This window comes from Dipteris shenzhenensis, unplaced genomic scaffold (genome assembly GCF_047967505.1).
Source record: "Dipteris shenzhenensis isolate YYH24624 ecotype China unplaced genomic scaffold, Dip_SZ_1.0 scaf0095, whole genome shotgun sequence".
NCBI lineage: Eukaryota > Viridiplantae > Streptophyta > Polypodiopsida > Gleicheniales > Dipteridaceae > Dipteris > Dipteris shenzhenensis.
This window is the reverse complement of record NW_028239401.1, coordinates 1-19,748: the sequence shown is the minus strand read 5'-3', so window position 1 is coordinate 19,748 and position 19,748 is coordinate 1. Positions and strand designations below refer to the sequence as shown.

Genomic DNA, 19,748 nt, shown 5'->3' with positions numbered 1-19,748 from the left:
CCAACCTTTTCAGAATTCCTTGAGGGGGGGTTTCCACCCCCCCCCCTTGCAAGTTCCCCCCCGCACGGGGCCGGGGAAAGCGGGGGTCCCCCTCTCGGGGCCCTTTCCCCTTTTTTTGCCTAATCCGCTTCCGCTCGCCGCTACTAACGGAGTCTCAGTTGATTTCCTTTCCTTTAGCTACAATGATGTTTCGGTTCGCTAAGTTTTTCAAGTCCGAGGCGGAGCCGCAGCACACGGCATGCCCGGCAAGCTTGGATACGGTTTCCCGATTGGAGATCCATGGATCACAGACGGTATCTCCCCATGGCCTTTCGCCTTTGAAAGCGTCCTTCCTTCTCAATGCCCAGGCATCCATCCAATGCATTCTTTTCGATACAGTAGGAATTGAACCTACCGAACACCGTACAAAATCTTAGGCAATGAGTGTCCGGTTTGTGATCGCGCAACACTCAACCTGTGACTGCGTCTCCATTGGTGAACTGAAAACGCCTCAAGCCTTGGGGACTCAACCAGTGAACCTCAGAATTCATTCTTGCCCAGGCCAAGACATTCCAATGACCTTTCGGTCGTCGAAGCGCAACTGCAAACTCCCGATCAATTTTCATGGATGATTGGTGACATTGAAGAAAAAAGCCGAGGTTCCATCCACTACCAGATGAATGAGAATTCTGCGTGGGCACTCGGGTGTTTCACCTCATTTGATTTTCGATCCCTTGACACCAAAAATACCGCCGCGTTCGGATGGAAACGCGTGGTAGCGTTTTCGCCACGGAGGTAGGAAACGCCTTAGTTGAGAGAGATGAAGAACGGTAGGCGTTTTTCCCGAGGCGGACAAAGAAGTCTGAGAAAGCGCTGGGAACCCCTTTCATTAAAGTGCCATTCTCTTGTAGAAATTTCGTTGTGCCGGCACTTACCTCGCCTAGGGGCCTCTTCAGTCCCCGGGCAAACGGGTTCTCAGAGGGGATCTGGCAGAAATGGATAATTTCATATATGATGGGTGGGCTGGTGGTAAAGTCTTTAACTGGATTGACTGTTCCAGGTTCCGTAGCTTCACCTCTTCCCAAAAAGAAATTGAAATCTGCTAAGAGGAAAAACCTGAATGGAATGGAATGGAATGGAATGGAATGGAATGGAATGGAATGGAATGGAATGGAATGGAATGGAATGGAAGTACCAAACTTATACTCCGAAACGATATGAGCTAGGAGTTCGAGATTCCTCTTGAAAACAGAATCCCAGCGGTTCCCCCGGCGTGGGGGGAGTGTGTAATCCTAGCGGAGCTAAGATCACAGCGCGTGATGTTGCGTGGAAGCTTGTTGCCCACTACCCCATGCCCGGGATTCCGATCCCGGCCCCCCGTCGGTTTTTTCGAATCTCTGGCCACAACCAAGAAATAGGACATCAAGGCAATCCACCAATCAATCCCCTTGCCCGGCTTCGGTCTACAGCTCGGCCTGGCTGAACGTCTTGGTTGGCGTTGATTGGTCTTCTGTTTTGGGCTTCGACCGAAGGTTCTCATCCTCCTTCGAACTCTATTTCGCTATGAGGATAGCAGCGCAAAGTAGTCGGGATTCAAGCGTTGGGATGATGTGTTTTTGGCGAATAACGGGATTCGAACCCGTGTTTTCAAATTCACAATCTGACACTCTGACCCATTGAGTTATACTCGCCCTTGGGGCTCCCCGCAAGCAAGCCCCAAGGGCCCGCCCAACAAACCAATTCAGACACGCCCATACTCGCTATCGGATTCGAACCGATAACCCTTGAAATGGAACAGATTCGAAGTCTGTCGTGTTTACCAATTTCACCAAGCAAGTATGCTCACTATCGGACTCGAACCGATAACCCTTGAAATGGAACAGATTTTGAGTCTGTCGTGTTTACCATTTTCACCAAGTGAGCAAACGGGGGAAGCAAAGCTCCGGGGGCGGAGATCAGAATCTCTTGCTGCTCCGCCCGACCCACCCGGGCCCCCGTCCGCCACTTTCTTCTCTAGACACCCCGGCTCCGCTAGACGGAGCTTGCTCTGGCTTGGCCGGACCTGCGGTTCTTTACCGAGGGCGGGAGGGATTGAGGCGACCATGCCGACCTGGAGCAGCAGCCCCCTGTAGCTGGCTTGAGGTCGCCCACGCTTTCTCGTGTTTATCAACCCTTTCGTTTTGCCTCCTCTTTACCGATTCATACCAGTCCATCTACGATCCGAGTAACCTTTTTGCCGAGTGTGCTTGGCGCAAAGCCCTTTTTCCTGAACGAGATATAAAAACTCGGATTCTTATTATTATTATTGGATTACTACTATTCTACTATTACTGTCATTCCCAATTGATATTATCATCAGATTCCCATTATCCTTATCACTATCGGATTATTAGAATTATTGCCCTATTCCTGGCAAGGCGGAGAACCCGGGAAGAAACCCAATCCTTTGGTCCCTACCTTTGGCCTTCATCCTTTACTAGTATTGGAGCGAAAAGTATTGACCCATACTTTAGGTAGGTCACGGAGTGAGACCTCGATTTGTTGAGAGGGCCACTTCTCCCGGGGAACCGGAGGGAGGAGGAGTTCTGTTTCGTTGAAACGATGCCCTACAGGCACTAACCTGAAGGGCTGGCAAGTGCCCCGGAGGTGCACCAAGTACCTACCCCGGAGACCTACGGAGAGGTAAGTAGCCCGATTGCCAAACCGACCTACGGGTAGCCCCGGGGGGCTGTCAAGGTAACCCGCCCGAAGGGAAGGGCAACAAGTAACCCAAGGGGAGTGTGGGGGTAGCCCCGCCTCGCAGGCGGGGTGGTAAGGTAGCCCGGTGGCCCCGGGATGAAGCGCTATCCCGGGCCGGCTCCCAGGACCCCCGCTCGCCCCTATGCTATGGGGGGCCTCTCTGTGCCGGGGAGTCCCCTTGTGGTTGGCTTTGCAGGTCGGCCTGCCGGCTCCCCTCTCGGGGTATTGAAAATTACTCGACCGAAGGGAAGAGGCCCGGAGTAGGCGGGTCCAGCTGGTTTTGGAAGCCGGTTGGCTAGAAGCATATTCCTGGGCTTCGACTCGATTTCTATCGATTCCCTTCGATTTCCGTCTTGGTGATGTTCCCCATAGAAGCATGTTTGATAAGCGCTTGTTTCGATTCCCGTGATTCGGGGCGATCAGCAGAGGCCGGGTCTTTCTCTTGTTATGGAGTCGGAGCATTGTGGGATAGAATTTCTATATGGAAGGCCTTCAGTGATCAGTTTAGTTCGACCTCGCGTTGGCATCGACCACTGCTCATCAATTGCATCGACACTACGAACCACGAATTGCATCATCAAGTAATAGTTGTGGTAGTTAGCCTAAACTTCTCAAACTCACTCCTTGGCCTAATAGGCTGAATTGATGGGAAGGCCTAACTGTTCAAATTATTGGTGATTCAGGAAGTCCTTGTTTGTGCTGTTTGTGGATGAGGTCCATATTGATCGTTTAAGTGCAGGTTTTCCGTTTTAGTCGGATACCTCCATGTTAGTGAGCCATGGTTTTGCTAGAGCGAATAGGCGTCTACGGCTATAACCGTCATCCAGCCTTTCCTAACGTCATCTGAGCAAGGGAAATCTTGATTTCCCAATTTACCGGGGGGTGGTTTAGAGATTAAGATCCTAGCCATGAGGATAGAATAGCTGAGGGCTACGAGGTGGATCGTTAGATGAACCGATAGGGAACATCTAGGAGGGTGTGGATCTGACGATCGAGAGAGTGGGACAGAAGCCGGGTAGGATATAAGCTATCTTTTTCACCCTGTTAGCCAGGGGTTAGCAGTATTTAATGGAAAATTGGGTAAAAAGAAAGAAAGTTCCTAGCTGTTCGACCCCATAGGTTGGAAGCTGTATGCTTCCGGCTCGAAGCTAGAAAAGGAGGATCATGGAAAAGCTGTATGTCGGAAGTTGGATCCTGGCTGAGCTGTTCAGAAAGACCGATTCGTAGGGAATGTGCTGATCGAAGGCTTTATCCAGAGATCGAATGGTAGGCATAGAGCATTTCGTCGCCCGAGAGGCAACTACGTGGTCGAGATATACATTGCTGCTGGGATTGAATTCCAGAAGGTTCCTTGGAGAAGCCGAAGCCTTGCTCTCGGGGGTATCCTTTCTGGCCGGTGCACATCGCTCGCTCGCAGCGCAGGCCAAGGATCTTTGCTTCTAGCCAACCTTGGGCCAAGGATCGGATCTTCCCGTTGCGTGGCTGCCCCGATCGCATAGCTTGCTTTCGACAACAAATAGGAATTCCCGTCGTAATGAGTAGGCTGGTTTATGAAATCCGAGATCCGAGGCACACTCCGCCCTAGAGCTATACACGCGCACAGGCCAACACTTTTTTCTATTCTATTCTATTCTATTCTATTCTATTCTATTCTATTCTATTCTATTCTAAAGGTCATTCAAACCAGAACAGAAACCAAATGCGGGCAATTTACAACGCAAGAAAGACAACTCGACTTTGGGGCACTCCGACAACCACCGGCACCATCGGGGAATCGAACGAAGAGAGTTCGTCCGCTAGGTGTGGTCGAACTGAGGCATGAGGGATATCAAGTAGTTACAACATTAGAGACCAGACATTCGCGTTCGCGGGATGACAGCGATCAAACTTCCTCGCTTCACTCAGTAATAGGAATCATAGGATCCTCCTCCGCAATTTCTTTCACTTGGTCAATCAAATAAGGGCTGGCCGGGGCTGGCTGGTTAGATATTGGATGTTCGAGCTTCCCTCCCCGCTCCCCTCTCATTCTTCGGTTGCTTCGCTTCTCTTTCCTAATTTGCTTCGGCATTGGGAGAGGCAGGATTCGAACCTACGTAGAAAACCTTCAACAGATTTGCAGTCTGTCGCTTTTAACCACTCGGCCACTCTCCCAGTAAGCTTCGACCTTCTGAGCCGAGATCGCGAGACATTGATAAATCGGTCAATCCACACGTCCTAACCCGTTCCAATGGACTAATCAAACAAGTAGAAGTTCGAGGAATCAAACAAGTAGAGGCATTCCCCAACGGTATATGATCCAATGTGCACTTTCTGCATCCTACAGGACTCGAACCTGTGACCTTCAACTTAGAAGGTTGTTGCTCTATCCAACTGAGCTGAGAATGCTGTACATTACTAACCACTTCGCGAAGAAAGAATGGGAAAGATGGGTACCTTTTAATTAATTAACTTTTTAGTCTCCATTCCTTATATACTACAACCGGACCGCCGCGAACACTGATAAACGCGCGTTCTGAACAAGCAGCCACTGGGGGTGACATAGACATATGTATACTTCCATATCTGTATGTCAGTTATTTCGGCCGTCGGCTGGGCGGCATTGAAGAGATCGGGAGTCAAGTCTGAATAGCGGTAACGAATTTTCGTTACCAATCTCGCAGTAAAAAAGCAAACGAAGATTATCGTATAATAATCCATGAATATTCGAAAAAGCGTAGCCATTCATATTACACCTTTTACTTAATAACCACCTGCGAATTGATGACCTCCTTGTGGGGTTGGTAGCGATCGAACAATCAAAGGCTAAGTACCAGCTGTATTTGCACTTTCTCTGTTCGGTGCTTTTGTCGTTAGCACTCTTTTGTTCATTAATCAAGCGTGTTCGTTCCGTCCGGGCATCCTAGTAAGACGCGGAACACCCGATCCCATTCCGACCCCGATATGTGAAAGGCGTTTTCTGCCATATGTACTGAGAATTATCGGGAGACGTGGTTGACAGCCCGGACCCTCATGCACACTCGTGCTGTTTGTCACTAAACATTCGAAAAAACGAATCACAAACACCCTTTAATTTAATTCCCGAGAGGGGAATGAATTTATGCCGACAATGATGAGGGAGGGTTTTGATGGGGCCCGACCCTTTTTCCCATGAAAAAAAGCGAGATAGATTAAAATTGGTAAATCGATCGGCTGAAAGCCGAACGTTTGCGGTTCGAACCCGTCTTGCCTGCCTCGGTTTTGCACCTTCCGTACAATTGAATGGTCATTTGGTGGCGCTAGCCATTCTCCAATTTTGGGCTTAATGCTGGTATGTGGCATTTATTGACCGATTATTCGTTAGAGATGGGCCTTTTTGAAACTTTTTTTAAGCACCAGAAGCCTGCTGCGAGCACAACCAAGATTCGCAGCGGAATTTTTATGTGTGTTCCTGCTAGTGAGAGAATTTTCAGCTGCGGCGAAGTGTCCGCTAGCAGCATGGTGGGCGGACCGGGGCCGTTTGGCTTTTGCCAGCAGTGAAAGCATGAATCGCCTACATTAGTAGCGGGGTCGTCGGGGTAGCGTATGATCTACGCTATCCCCTTCGGCCCCCCCGGGGCTCGTCGTAAGTTATTGCTTAGATGGCAAAATCCCCCAAAACCCTTGATCCTGGCTCAGAATGAACGCTAGCGATATGCTTAACACATGCAAGTCGAACGTTGTTTTCGTCCTTACGGGGCCACCAACCGCAAAGCCGGTTCCCCCCCTTGGTGGTTGGCTTTGCCTTCTTCTTAGGCAAAAAAAAGTGGTTTGGATTCGGTGAAGCGAAGCGTTTTCTGCTTGGTGGGGCCCCCCCCACCCCCCAAACAGAAGTGTACCACCGGCAGGATCCGCCCCGCCTTTGCTTGTCTTGTCAAATGCCCCACGTGAGAACAGTTGGAAACAAAGTGGCGAACGGGTGCGTAACGCGTGGGAATCTGCCAAACAGTTTGGGCTTTTTTCTCTGACCGGGGAAACGCGAAGCGCAGAAGGTCTTCCGACCGTCTTAGCCTTTGTTCGTTTCGCTAACCAAAGTGCTTGTAGCTCAATTGGATAGAGCACCAAACTACGGATTTGGGGGTTGAGAGTTCGAATCTTTCCAAGCATGGGTCGAAAACAACGCGTAGCGTTTTCACAGGGAAGCGCGCAGCGCCCCGCCTATCGATCAACAAAGGAACGTCGATAAGTCATCAAAGTTTCAAGTCAGTGGTTCCAATCCACAACGAAGCCGCGGAGAAAGCTATAGCGCTTTCTCCGCTCCGCACCCGGCTCTGGTTCCGCTGGCGGAAATAGCTTAATGGTAGAGTATAGCCTTGCCAAGGCTGAAGTTGAGGGTTCGAGTCCCTTTTTCCGCTTGCAGAATTACGTCCTACGGCCACTCGGGTTTTGTTCCTGACGTTTATCAGTTTCTCGGGTTGTGGCCGGAGGGTTCCGGTTGGGCCGAGGTTTCCGAATTTCATAAGAATTCCGCCATCAAAAAGATCATGCAAGAAGGCAGTATCTTCCAAACAAATTCCATAATCTGCGAATCCAGCTTTGCCCCGCCACATCCTTCCTGCTTCGTATAATCCAACCAACCAACGGCAGGGACTTCATCAACCTGGCAGGAATTCATCGATCATCAAAGAAAGCCGGCGAAGCGCAGCGACCGAAGCAAGCGATCCTTGCCCAAGGCCTTGGTTGAAACAAGTCCTCAACCCTTAGCGAAGTGTTAACCGGATCAACACCTCAAACCATCTTAACGGTGAGGTAGTCATTCCAGCCTTTACTTCGCCGAATGGGATGGTTAAATAATACGGCGAAGCCTAGAAAGTGGAAGGCTCAAAGTAAGCCTTCCACTTCGTTCGCTTTGCGAACTACTTGCTAGCCTGCAAGCCAAGAAGATCCCACATCGAAGCTACGGAGACCGGTCGGTTGATGATCGAATTGTCTCCAGTGTTTGGATGCAGGACGAAGAGACCTGTGCGCCCTTCAGCCTCGGGATCTGGAATTTGATGGTGAGCGTATTGGCCTAGCCTTGTGAGACTCGTCCAATGGCAAAGGCTAAAGGCGCGCCCGCCCCTTTCTTTGTTTTTGTCGGGTAAGCGCTACGCGCAGGCAAAAAGGCATAAGGTATATTGAGTATTTTCTAACTGTTATATACCTCATCAGGAGGTAGGATGGTACCTATAGCTGAGCTTAAGCTCGCCTGCCTAGCAGCCTTATTCCCGGAGAAAAAAGCGCAAGGCGTTTGCCTCGCCGGCGGCGTTTGAGGCGAATAGCCGCCTTGCCAGCGATTAAGGCAAATAATATATTACGTATGAGTTGAGATATGTATTACATACGTGATACTGATCATATACATATCAAAAGAGAACAGTAGGAGTTAGCTATTCGATTGCTCCGCCAATGATTTACGATATTGAATAGCCATTTCTTCCTTCTGTTCTGGGGAAGGCAGTGTCTCTCTATTTCATTTCTATGGGGAGATTTTATAGAATTATAGTGAGGTTCAGGGAATACCACAGCATTGGGTTTTTCATACTCGACCTCCGAATAGTGTGGATAATAATAGTCCAGATAATGAAAATAAAAAGGAGAAGTTTTTTTCCTCTCATAATGGAAGAGGGGATACTTTTCAGGTATCCAATAACCTTTATGACTGAAAGGATAATGGGAAGAATCTTTATAAATAGAGAGATAGGAGGGAAGTCTCGAAGGAGATCATTTTCTTTATTTCAGTTATTCTGTCGATTTTCTAATTCGTTCCCTCTTTTCTTTATACCATGCTATGTCTGGTTTGATAGGATCTCAAGAAGCTTCTTTAATAGGTGTGGGATCACCGCAGGGTACTGTAGAACCAGGAATATTGACTATTTTGGGATTGGCATAAATATGTTTATGACTTGTTGGCTACCTGGCTTATAAAATATGTTCACGAGAGGGAATACGAACCGGAATAACGTCCGATCTTTTTTCTAGAAAGGGTAGAAGATTGATGTGTTTCCCTTTAATAGTTTTTAGTAACGGTTTGAGCTTTTACATCTTTCCCTTCATGAGTAATCCGTAAGAGGGGGACGACTTTCACGAAGTATGTGATTTTTCGGAGAAATCTTCAGATTTTCGTCTTTTGGATGGTTTTTTCCGGAGCTCCTTTCGAAAGGAGGGAAACCCCAAAATTAGGTCGGCCAAATTCCCAGATTTCCCTCTTTTCCATGATTTTTTCAGAAGCCTCTCCCTCCGAATAAGGGGAAATCCCCACTCCCGAATAAGGGCTCTCTTTCTCGGATTGAGTCTTTTATGCCGAACATTTTCTCCTATTTGACGACGAATTTTAGATCCTGATGCCGACGTATTTGTTTCTGTCCATTATCTTTCCGTCTTTGATATTCATGACAGTTTGTGGTGTTTGGGCAGAGAACGCTTGGCGTTTTCCGCGTTGCCACCTTTTCCGCGCTTGCTTGGAAGTTTCGAATGCATGAGCATAGCCCGTATGCACGGGAGCTTCGAATGCATGAGCATAGCCCGTATGCACGGGAGCCCCTTTCCTTCCTGCGCTACAGCCGCTTCCCGAGCTTCTTGCCCGCGTTGCGGCACCCGCTTTTCCCTTGCTTGGAAGGGGTTCTCTTCGTTTTTCAACCCAATCACTTTCAGAATGCTATGGATTTTCGGAAGACTATCAAAAGGATACGCGAGAATAGGCAAATACAAAATCTTGCTGCCAAAGGCTGCTGCCAGAGCCTCATTTTTCCCATCTCTAATTCCATGGGGTTCTTCCGGGGAACCGATGGCGCTTAGCCCGGACCAACCCGAACCGAGGGTCCCTCCCCCAACCCCGAAAAGGTAGGAATCTGTTCAAATCTGGTATCGGCGGACGGTCGGGGATCTCTATGTCGGGTGTTTGGTCTAACCCCTCACCTGGCCGAAGGGAACCTCTCAGCAGCAACAGATAGATTTCCGTTTCGCCTGCAAAGCGCGAGGCTGGAATCGTTCTTTGGAGAACACTTAGCCCAAGGTTGGGAAGCTTGGATCCGGGGTACCTCGTTTGAGGTCCCGTTCGCGACTTCTGCCCACCGGGGGATAGACGCTCGCGGTTCTGGCGGCGAAGTGGTAACCAAAACCTATCCGAAAGGATGGAGTTTCGAGATTGGTCAGCCTCTTGGGGCTTACTCGTCTTGGCCTTGCTTTTCTTTGTGCCACCATATGGTGGTCCGAATCGCAGCCAGGAGATCCGGTTATAATAGGATCTTCAGAAATTCTGGTGTACTGGGAGACGACCCAGTAATAGGTGGCCGCCGGGTGGCGAATATATATCGTTGATTATGCCCCGTATAGATGTCACTATCAATTCGAGTAGGAGCCAAATATCTAATAATGGTTCTTACGAATCTGCCAAACGATTTATTTGGCGGAACATTGATGTGTCGCCTATCTCTCCTAAGTGGATAACCGCCGTCCGTAGATCATCGGCGATAACTTTATCCCCACTGGTGGAGAGGCTCCGGGAGTACCGTGAGGTACGGATAGCCGAAACTTATCGACTATTCGGAGCCGGGTATAAGGTGCTTGTTAAGCCCCCCAGACACGGGCGTTGGCTTCGGCACAAAATAATGATGCATTCACCGTCGGGACCTTTTCCGATCCCGTTGCAGTGGTGGCTGTCTATTGGTCAGACAAGACCACGTGACGCATCACATCAAGCGCTTCTTGGCGGCCATTAGGCGTTGGGAAGAGTGGAAGGTTGACTTCCGGAACATACCGATACTCATCTCAACGAATGGGTCCGGGACGGGAGAAGTACGTCCTTTCGTCCTGGGTAAGACAATGGACTGACTATCTCTCACCGAGACTGGTAGAGATAATGGAAAGGGGACACTACGACGTGTCGGTGTGGTGGAAAGCGATTAATGTCGTTCCCACATCACCGGATTATCCGAGGGCTGTGAAAAACAGTCAGTCAAAGGTATGGAACTATGTTCCGCATCTGGGATGAGGTTTCCGCACCGATACGGGGTCCACGGGTGCTAGATGAGGCATCATCTGGCATCAAGCCTTGGGTCACCCAGAAAGAGCAGGAAAGGCTCGGATGGGGGTAGGGGGGGAGGATGAGAATCGGCGGTTGGCATCCGGTTCAGTTCGGAGAAGAAGGGTTGGCATGTTTATGTGTTCCGCACGTCAATATCGAAATCCACGTGTCCCTTGAGATGGGCAAGAAAATAAGGCTGCAGGGAGTGCAGTTCAGAATTGACGAACCGAAGGCAGGGATAATCCCTGAAGAGAATACACGAGAAGCGTCTGGGAATTGTGTATTCTAGAAGGGTAGTGGTCTAATCCACGGCAACCACTAACTCCTCCTGAAGGCTAGAGAGGGGTAGGGAACGAAAAACTACTGACAAGGTTATTCAGATTTCCACCCTCTTGATCAACTACGAAGAAGAAAACATGACAAATAAACGGAGTCTTGCTATCATGCTCACGGTGATAGGTTCCTAGAGTCAACCGGTCTCCGGGGGCTACGGCCAGAGGTAGAGCAACGATCGTTGGGCAGGCTCTATGGCTGGTGTGGATGGCGAAGGGAAAGGGTCCGAACGCCCGTAAGGGTGGTTCGCCTGGCTGCGTCGATCAGAGGTAGTTCCGAATGGGACCATCCAATTCGGCTGGTAAACGCCTAAAAAGACGGGACAGTTGTCGGGAGAGACCTTGCGGGCTTTTTTAACTTGTCAAATCTCTTTCGAGAAACGGCTAGTTCTAACTCCGGACCAGCGGCAGTTGAAGCTTACTCGGGAGCATCATAATATTAATGATCAACTCCCACTTCGCATCGAGCGGATTAGATTCTTGATTTGCTAGATTGGCTAGAAGGTGCTTCTAAGGCCGAAGAGAATAGGGAATAGTTGGGTTTTCGGGTTCTCTATCTGTTTCATAAACAATGGCTAATGAGCCGAGCACCTCGAACCCGCTTGACGAGAGAGATCCTGGAAGATCGAAGATCGACCGACCCCTGATAGATTACGCGCGACATCGAAGGCACTTGGCACGATAGCTTCTTTCTTTGATGAGCTGGCCGAAGGGCAGCAAGGGAGTTAGAAGCTGGTCTGAGGTCGAAGACCGAAGGTCCAATACGAGATGGAGCTGAAAGCAACATCGAATGAAGGCATTGAGATTGGATGCTGCTGGGAGATCTTTGCTCGACCTACCCCCCGCCTAATGATCGAGGGAGCTGAAAGCGACTGAGATCGTAGGGTTTGTTTGCCAAAATAATGGGAATGGTCGATCACTTCGAGGCGAAATAAGAAAAATTGTTTGTTGGCTCTCCGAATAAAACATGATAAGAAAGAATGCCTTTTTGAATGAAATGGGTTGTTTGGCTTTGTCGAATCCAAATGGGGGGACACGAAGCAGAGGCAATCGACGCTGAGCGAATGAATTCAAACCATTTGTTTGCCAATAAAATTCTAATTTCATGAAGAAATTGCTTATTTATTGACCCGAATGGCTGAAAGAAATGACCAAATTGGATGAATAATTCGCCCCAGCAGAAGCTAAAGGGCTATCCGACTTGGCTGGGTCGATCTCTGATACTCCAGCATCTCTGCTCCCTACCGGCACAAGATGAAATATCTCGGGATTAAAGCCGAGAGAGCCAGAGAAAAACGTATAGAATGTGCTCTTCCCCCTGTTGGACTAGGATTATTGCGAAATCGGATTATTGTTATCTGTGCTAGTCAATCATGAAAACAGAGCGATCTGTATTGATCTATAAATTTGCGTATTATAATGGAGCCACGACTGATTTGACCTTTTTCTTCCGCTTCAGGAGAATAGTTCCAATGGTAGAACAATGGTCTCCAAAACCAAAGGTTAAGGGTTCGAATCCCTTTTCTCCTGATTACCTAGCTCGGTACGAAGAGGTTGCGTTTCTTTACCACAGACAAGTATCATACTGGATATGGGGCACATAGCGCTGGGAAGGTCCAGAAAGATATACAAGGACCAGCTATTGCCCGGTTCGACAGGGCCCTAGTAGAGGTAACCAAGGACAAATGGGCCTCAGCCGCCTATTCTTATTTCCCCCAGTCGTACAAGTTCGAGATACTGGCGTAGCAAAAGTGCGTATCATTTGGGTGGCTAAGGGCACCTCTCTAGGCTACCTCCGGCCGGCCATCCGGGCCATAACAACAAATCGGAGGCGGTTCGCCCTTGGGATATCTTTTCCGCTTTTAGCTCCTCCATCTCTTGTGCCGGACGGGAGGGAAGGACGGTCAATTCCGAAAGATTTTCCTTCCTTTGCCTAAGATTTGGCCGTTTCTCCATTTCCGCCATTTCTTGTTTTGGAAATGGGGGTACTTGTTGGTTCCCTAACGGGAACCCCAGCAACTCAGCGCTTTATCTCCGGAGAAGCGCTTTTGCGCGCTTCGCTTCGAGGGTTATCTCTTTCCGGAGCGCGTTTCGCGCCCCGCACGCCATTTCTCTCGGGAATCGGGGAAGGGAATCTCGCGGCCCTCTTCTTCAACCGGAAGCCAGGCCACTTATCCACCACTTCGCTCTAACTAAAAGGCCGAGGGATGGATGCACTTCAATGGCGCAGCGACTCAGGGCACAAAGCGATGAATTACCGGTAGGGATATGTAGTAAGATAAAGCGTCGAGCGATCAATGGAAGAACACCATCGAGAAACGCACCACTCATGGTGTGCTCTTTGATAGTTGATGATCTGGCAATTCCAAGCAAGAGGGCCGGGGGGACGAGAGGACCTTGCCCGAGGGGGGACTCGATACGGGCCGGTAGGCACCGTAGAAGGAAAGGGAGGGCTGTGAGCCCCCTGCAGAGGGTAATTAGCTCAGTTGGTAGAGTGCCTCGTTTACACCGAGAGAGTCAGCGGTTCGAGTCCGTTATTACCCAAGGTTGGTTTTCCAAACCAAACACTGTAATTATGAATTGAATCCGGCGTATGGTTTTCAAATCCACTAATTTGATTGATGGTGGTACAACCACGGGAATCCCGGAAGGGGCAGAAGGAGCGAGCCCGCTTTATCCGCATGACGAAGAAGAAAAAGCTGAATAATACTTGCAAAAAACGTTATCACAGTTGAATGAGACGGAGGAAAGTGGCAGGCAGCCATCCACTTCGTGTCGTGGATGGCTGCCCGCCACTTTCTTCTCACAAAGCTTCACTGCAGCTCCATTGGCTACACGAGCGCAGCAGACGCTTTGTGTAATTCATCCACACCTGCGATTTCTCCTTCGGACTGCATCGCAGGTGTGGAACCACTAAAAGCTTGACAGATGGAGGCAAGGTTCGCAGAGAACGTGAAAAACGAGCAATTCTTTCTTTCTTGGAAACCGAAGAAAAAGAAGGTGCGCTGTCGCATGGCGTTTTCTTGGTTTATGGTACAATTCAAACTACTAGATGGTCATGAAATCTGTGGACCTTTCAATTCAATTGAAAAGCGTTGGGCGAGCGGCAGGGCGTGGCTCCGCTTGCTGCATAGCGAGTAAAGGCCGGGGGGCGGCTGGCTTCGCCTAAAAACCGATCCGAACTTGCAGATTGTGCCATTACTACTACGAGGCCCTCGAAATGCGACAAGACCACGGGTTGACCAACCTTCCTACTGCCACCGCCTTCAGGTGCGAAGCAGGGAGCCCTAGCCCCCGCCCGGCGCTGCGCGGGCCCGCCACGGCGGCCACTCACTTCATTTTCCTCGAAAGCCTCGTTCAGGCGGAAGATATAGTTTCAACCTTCGGATCTCTACTGGCATAGCCGTGCCGAGTGGAAAGATCCCGATGAAGAATCTACGATGATTCATGACGTTTGGGAAAATAGCTTAGTTGGTTAGAGTGCTGGTCTGTCACGCCAGAAGTCGCGGGTTCAAATCCCGTTTTTCCCGGTGAAACTTGAATCAGATTTCCTACAAGCAACGTCTCTGGGAAAAACCCAGTCTTGACTGCTTCTCGAATTTTCTAAAATTTAGTAATGACACGAGTTATTCTCCCTCCGATGGTCCACCCCGCCAAATTCCGTCCGGGAGGGATGGAAGGAGAATGGGAATCGGGATGATGCTCCGGAAGATGGGAATTATCCGTGCAACGATGCTCCGAAGCGTGGTTATTATCCGAAAGAAGGGAGGGAACCTTCGAAATTTACTAATTAGGGAGGAATGACAGGGAAAAGGGCGACTCCGTGGGATGTCTCGATAACAGAACTGACGGGATTGTACGTGGGTATAGTATCGATGAACATATTAAGAATTTCGCTACGACGCAGGGACTTTCCGAACAACTTTGGGATTTGAATGCGAATGATTGGGAGAGTTGGTTAGGCTGTTTCGACAAGTACAACCTGTCATTGGAGGTGTGGCAAAAAATTGCACCGCAAAAAAAAAGGGAGATTCGATATCGAAAATTTGAATGGATTCAGAGGGATCGGGGGAAGCTTTCTCGCTGAGCACGAATATGTCCTTCGTGAGAAACGAAACGATTATTCCATCTATACCGAAACCCCGTTCCTCAACCTAAAGTTGTGTTTTTTTGCGGTTTGGTGATTTTCTCACCAAACCTGAAATGGGAGTTTATAGATCATTTGAGTTTTTACAAATCGGAAGATTAAGAACATGAACTTCTCAAATAGCTACACCTGGTTCTGGGCCGGTTGATGCGAATACTATCGGAGGAGGAGCGGGATGTGCTAGTAACGGAATACCCATCATGGGTAACATAGTCCGAGCAACACTGGAAAATGTGACTAAAGTATAACCAGCCACTTTATTGGCAAATAGACATATTCCTAAGCCCGATGCACGAAAACCGAGAAGAATCGACTCGACTTTTATTCGATAATTCAGACAGGGATTTCACCACCGAAAGTCCTACCACAAGTAGAATGGCTAAGTCCTTAAAAACACCCAGCGGCGAGGTAACCGTGAAAGGAAAAACAGGGCCGAAGGATTATCATCCATCTCAGCAGCCGCGGAGAGCTCCTCCTGATCCGCGGGCAGATTCTGCTACTTCAGTTTCATGGGCAGCGTCATCGTATGCATCCGCATAGGTTTCGTGGACCTGAGCTCCTTTCGCCGCAATTTCCCCCATGGCTTTCTTTTGTTAACCCCCCCTTCCCTTCTGAAGTGTCAGCCAACTCCTATAATCCTCTTTCCTCCCCTTCCAAGAAAACCATGCTTGGTTGGATCAGTGTGGGCTGATGTTTTGTCCCACTGGAAAAGCCGCCGAATTCGTCACCAACTGGAAAGCGGAAGCGACTCACTGTCTCGTCTCATTCTCGGAGGCGGGGATGCTCTCAAATAGCTAACAGTGCTTTCGACTAAAGTTCCATTTCCTGGCACGACGGAGCTTATACTGTTTATTCGTGCAACGGTGCACGACGCTCTACCATCCCATTTAGAAATGATTCCGCAACCATTTGCGTACTTGAACGCAAACTGAATAGTAGTAATTCATGCTATTCCTCGAACTCAGACCACAGAGCTTCCTAAGAACTGGGAAAATGCTATGAATCTGTTTAAATAGCTTCGCCTCTTGCCCTAAAAGTCGCTCCGAAAATGTCACTTAAAGTCTTTTAACTGGGGGAAACAAAACCCACTAGACGAACAGCTACTAATACCTCCTCGTTATATACTGATATTCATTCCGAACTCGAAACACTAGAGATTGAAATAGCAAATAAAATCAATTCGCGCGTAAATCGTACTTATATTCCGTTGCTCTTCCCCGTCCGTTCTTGATATTTATGGCAGTTTAAAGGCTGGCAAAAGAAAAGGGCTAACCGCATTTCTGGACTTGTGCCGAGGGAGAAGGTTCCTGCTGGCCGGTTTCTTTCCTCATCAGGAGATAGGTTACACCTATATGCTTTGCTTCAGTTTCCTGTTCGGTAGAAGTTTCCTGCTTTAGGTGAGTGCAGGGGAGAAGCAAGGGAAAAGCAGAGCGCTTCCATGAAGGGAAAAGCAGATGGAAAAGCTTTAGGTTCCGGGAAAAGCTTTAGGTTCCGGGAAAAGCTTTAGGTTCCGGGAGAAGCTTTAGGTTCCGCTTCTGGCAAAGGTTTAGAAAAATGGGTTCAAGAAGGTTAGGTTCTTCAACGGCGCCACTCGAGATGGAGGCTTAATTACTCCTCCATCGGGAACCCAGGGGAACCGCTTTGCCTAGCTGATCCTTCTAATACTCAATTCCGGCAACATGAATCCTCCATCGGCAGGGGAACCGCTTCCTGTTTCTTCCTGCCTGCAAAGCCTAGCTTCATCATCTTATTCGTGATCGCTTCCCCGGAATGCTGCCAGCAATAATCGAAAGAGGATTGGGATCGAGGGGAAGAAAAAGAAGCGGAAAGCTGTTGTTCATTCCCATGGAACAGATTCGAAGTCTGTCGGGGAAGAGCCACTTTCCCAACCCAAAAAAAAGTGTTGTTGCCCTCAAGTTTTCCTGCTAGCCCTTGCCGTTGCTAAAAGTGCCATAACATTTTTATTGACCCAATTTCCCCTCTCTCCTCTCATGAAGGCTAGCGTTTTCGCGCGCGGGAACCCGACAACAAGAACGCGGGGTCTACAGGTCAAACGCCTCCAACGAGTGCTACTTTCCCTGCTCGTACGCTGGCCTTCTTGCCTTCAAATGATTGGGTTCCCCGATTGGTTATGACGCGAACCCGCTAGATCAGCCAAAACCATCTGCTCATCCCACTGAAAGCCACTCCACAAGAACGAGAGTGCTCAACGATGGGCAAGCTCCTTCCACTGAATCCGCTGATGCGTGGCTAATCGAGGCTACGAGGCACAGAGCCAAAATCCGGGGTCCCTTCTGGGCTGGGAAACCTGGATAAGTTCATAAGTTCTAGGCCCCTAGAAAAAAACTCTGTTCTGCCCGCCCATCGTCCGAATCATTCGTCCGGAACCGAGCTGCCAAGGCTGGAAGCGAGCATTTGATCCGGTTCACGCGTGAAGGAGAGGTGTAACCACACAGACATTCCGTGGGATGGTAAGGTGGAACCCCCCCATTCCCCTAATAAAATGAATGAATTCTGCAATACGGGGAAGAACGGTACGAAACGATTCCAATGGTTCCCCGGGGTAGGTAGGGATTCAGGTAGGTATGACATAATTTTTTGGAACGGAAATCGAATTATTGGGGGGAAAAAATAGTACTACCAGTTGGATGCAATACATGTGTATTATTTCATTCAATACTGAATCACCCACGGAAATGGCACCTGAATCAATTACCATTTTAACCAATCGAATTGATCGATACGAGTCGATCTTCTATTCCGCTGGATAACCGAAGCAATGGATAACCCAATAGCAGCTTCGGCAGCTGCGACGGCTATTACGAATATGGAAAAGATTTCTCCCTTCATTTGTTGATCGTCAAGAAAATTGGGGAATGCTACGAGATTTCTATTGACGGCATTCGGAATCAGCTCGAGACACATCAGTGCCCTAACCATGTTTCGACTCGTGATTGATCCGGAAGAGCCACCCGAAAAGCAAGCGATTTTCCCGCCATTTCCCGAGCCATTTCTTTTCCGAATTCCAAATCCTGCCATTTTCCCACCTTATAGAATGCATGCATGCCATTTTTCCACCCGAAAAGCAAGCAAGCTCCGATTCGATCCAAAATTCATCGTCGAATATTCCGTATCAGTCACCGACGTTATCGTATAATAATAAGAAATGATTGTTGCTTTCGCTTCCATTACGGGTAGAATTCTTTCATTCTCTCGAAGATCAACGTAAAGTAAGATTAATCGTCTCGCTTGGCATGAATCATTAGGGTTTTCTGGTTCTGCGTTCTCGGTTCCTCGAAGAGATTCCAGGAGATTTCGACCGGAAGGAAGATAAAGGTCTGCCGAAATCACAGCGGGAAGGCCTCAGGCTGCCCGACTCACCACCCTTTCTAGTTAGTTCGAATCCGACTTCCGTTCATTATGACTGCAAGGCTTGTTGTGACGACTTCCAATTCCAACCGTGGGTTTTCGAGCATACGCTGAAAGTGGTGGTGCCTCCCCGAAAATCCCGCTCAAATCCCCGCATCCCGCCGGCAACACAACGGCCCGTAAGTGATCGCCTAGATCTACCCTCGAGGAGGACGAGGGTTCATCAGCGGAGCGGTTCCCCGATGGACTACTGATCGCATCCTCTTCGGGAGGCCCTGCCCCGTGTCTCCTCCTCCATGAAGGGATACATCCATATTGGTTCTGGATTAGCTCAGTCGGTAGAGCAGTGGACTGTTAATCCATGGGCCGCAAGTTCGAGTCTTGCATCCGGAGTTGGGAGCCAAAGGCAAAAGAAACCGAAAAATTTCATAGAAATACTTTCTTTTGTTCACTGAATACGGTCCACCGGGATAACGTGAAGGGAAGCCTGCTAAGCGCCTGAAAGCTCACTATAAGCAATGCCTCAGGCTTATGGAATTCGAACAAGAACTTCAAAATGAAACCTTGAGACGAGTCGTCGGGCATATACAGAAGTTCATAACATGGAGTGTGGTTTGGGCGATGCAAAGCAAGTATGGCTTTGTATCATGGAGCAGTTTCTATCGAACCTCCGAACCCCAAATCACATCATCATTGAATAGGGTTCGGCTCAGAGAGAGTTGAACTGGATCAATGAAAGAATAAATACTCGAAGAAAGGTCTTCACGCCCTTCCCTTCCCTTCCCTTCCCTTCCCTTCCCTTCCCTTCCCTTCCCTTCCCTTCCCGCGTGGAGGAGGAACCGTCCAGTATCCCCTCCGTCTTCAAGTATTTCCTTGAATCTGCAAAAACTATCCGGAAACTCAGAAAATATCTCGTTTCCGCGTTTTTAACCAAAAAACCGAGTTTGATCCTGGCTCAGAATGAACGCTAGCGATATGCTTAACACATGCAAGTCGAACGTTGTTTTCGTCCCTTCATGGAACAGTTGAAAACAAAGTGGCGAACGGGTGCGTAACGCGTGGGAATCTGCCAAACAGTTTGGGCCAAATCCCGAATAAACGAAAGCGAAAAAGCTTCGATAAAGCGTTAAAGCGCTGTTTGATGAGCCTGCGTAGTATTAGG

General features: G+C 48.9%; 5 non-coding genes across 5 annotated transcripts; 2 read left to right on the top strand and 3 right to left on the bottom strand.

Moving 5' to 3' along the window:
- Positions 1-1,597: 1,597 nt before the first annotated feature.
- Positions 1,598-1,670, bottom strand: TRNAH-GUG (transfer RNA histidin (anticodon GUG)). The gene has a single exon. It is a non-coding gene; the product is annotated as a tRNA-His (tRNA).
- A 148-nt stretch (positions 1,671-1,818) lies between these two features.
- TRNAL-CAA (transfer RNA leucine (anticodon CAA)) lies at positions 1,819-1,902 on the bottom strand. The gene has a single exon. It is a non-coding gene; the product is annotated as a tRNA-Leu (tRNA).
- A 2,884-nt stretch (positions 1,903-4,786) lies between these two features.
- TRNAC-GCA (transfer RNA cysteine (anticodon GCA)) lies at positions 4,787-4,869 on the bottom strand. Its single transcript has one exon. It is a non-coding gene; the product is annotated as a tRNA-Cys (tRNA).
- Positions 4,870-13,541: 8,672 nt separating this feature from the next.
- Positions 13,542-13,614, top strand: TRNAV-UAC (transfer RNA valine (anticodon UAC)). Its single transcript has one exon. It is a non-coding gene; the product is annotated as a tRNA-Val (tRNA).
- A 912-nt stretch (positions 13,615-14,526) lies between these two features.
- Positions 14,527-14,600, top strand: TRNAD-GUC (transfer RNA aspartic acid (anticodon GUC)). The gene has a single exon. It is a non-coding gene; the product is annotated as a tRNA-Asp (tRNA).
- Positions 14,601-19,748: the final 5,148 nt, after the last annotated feature.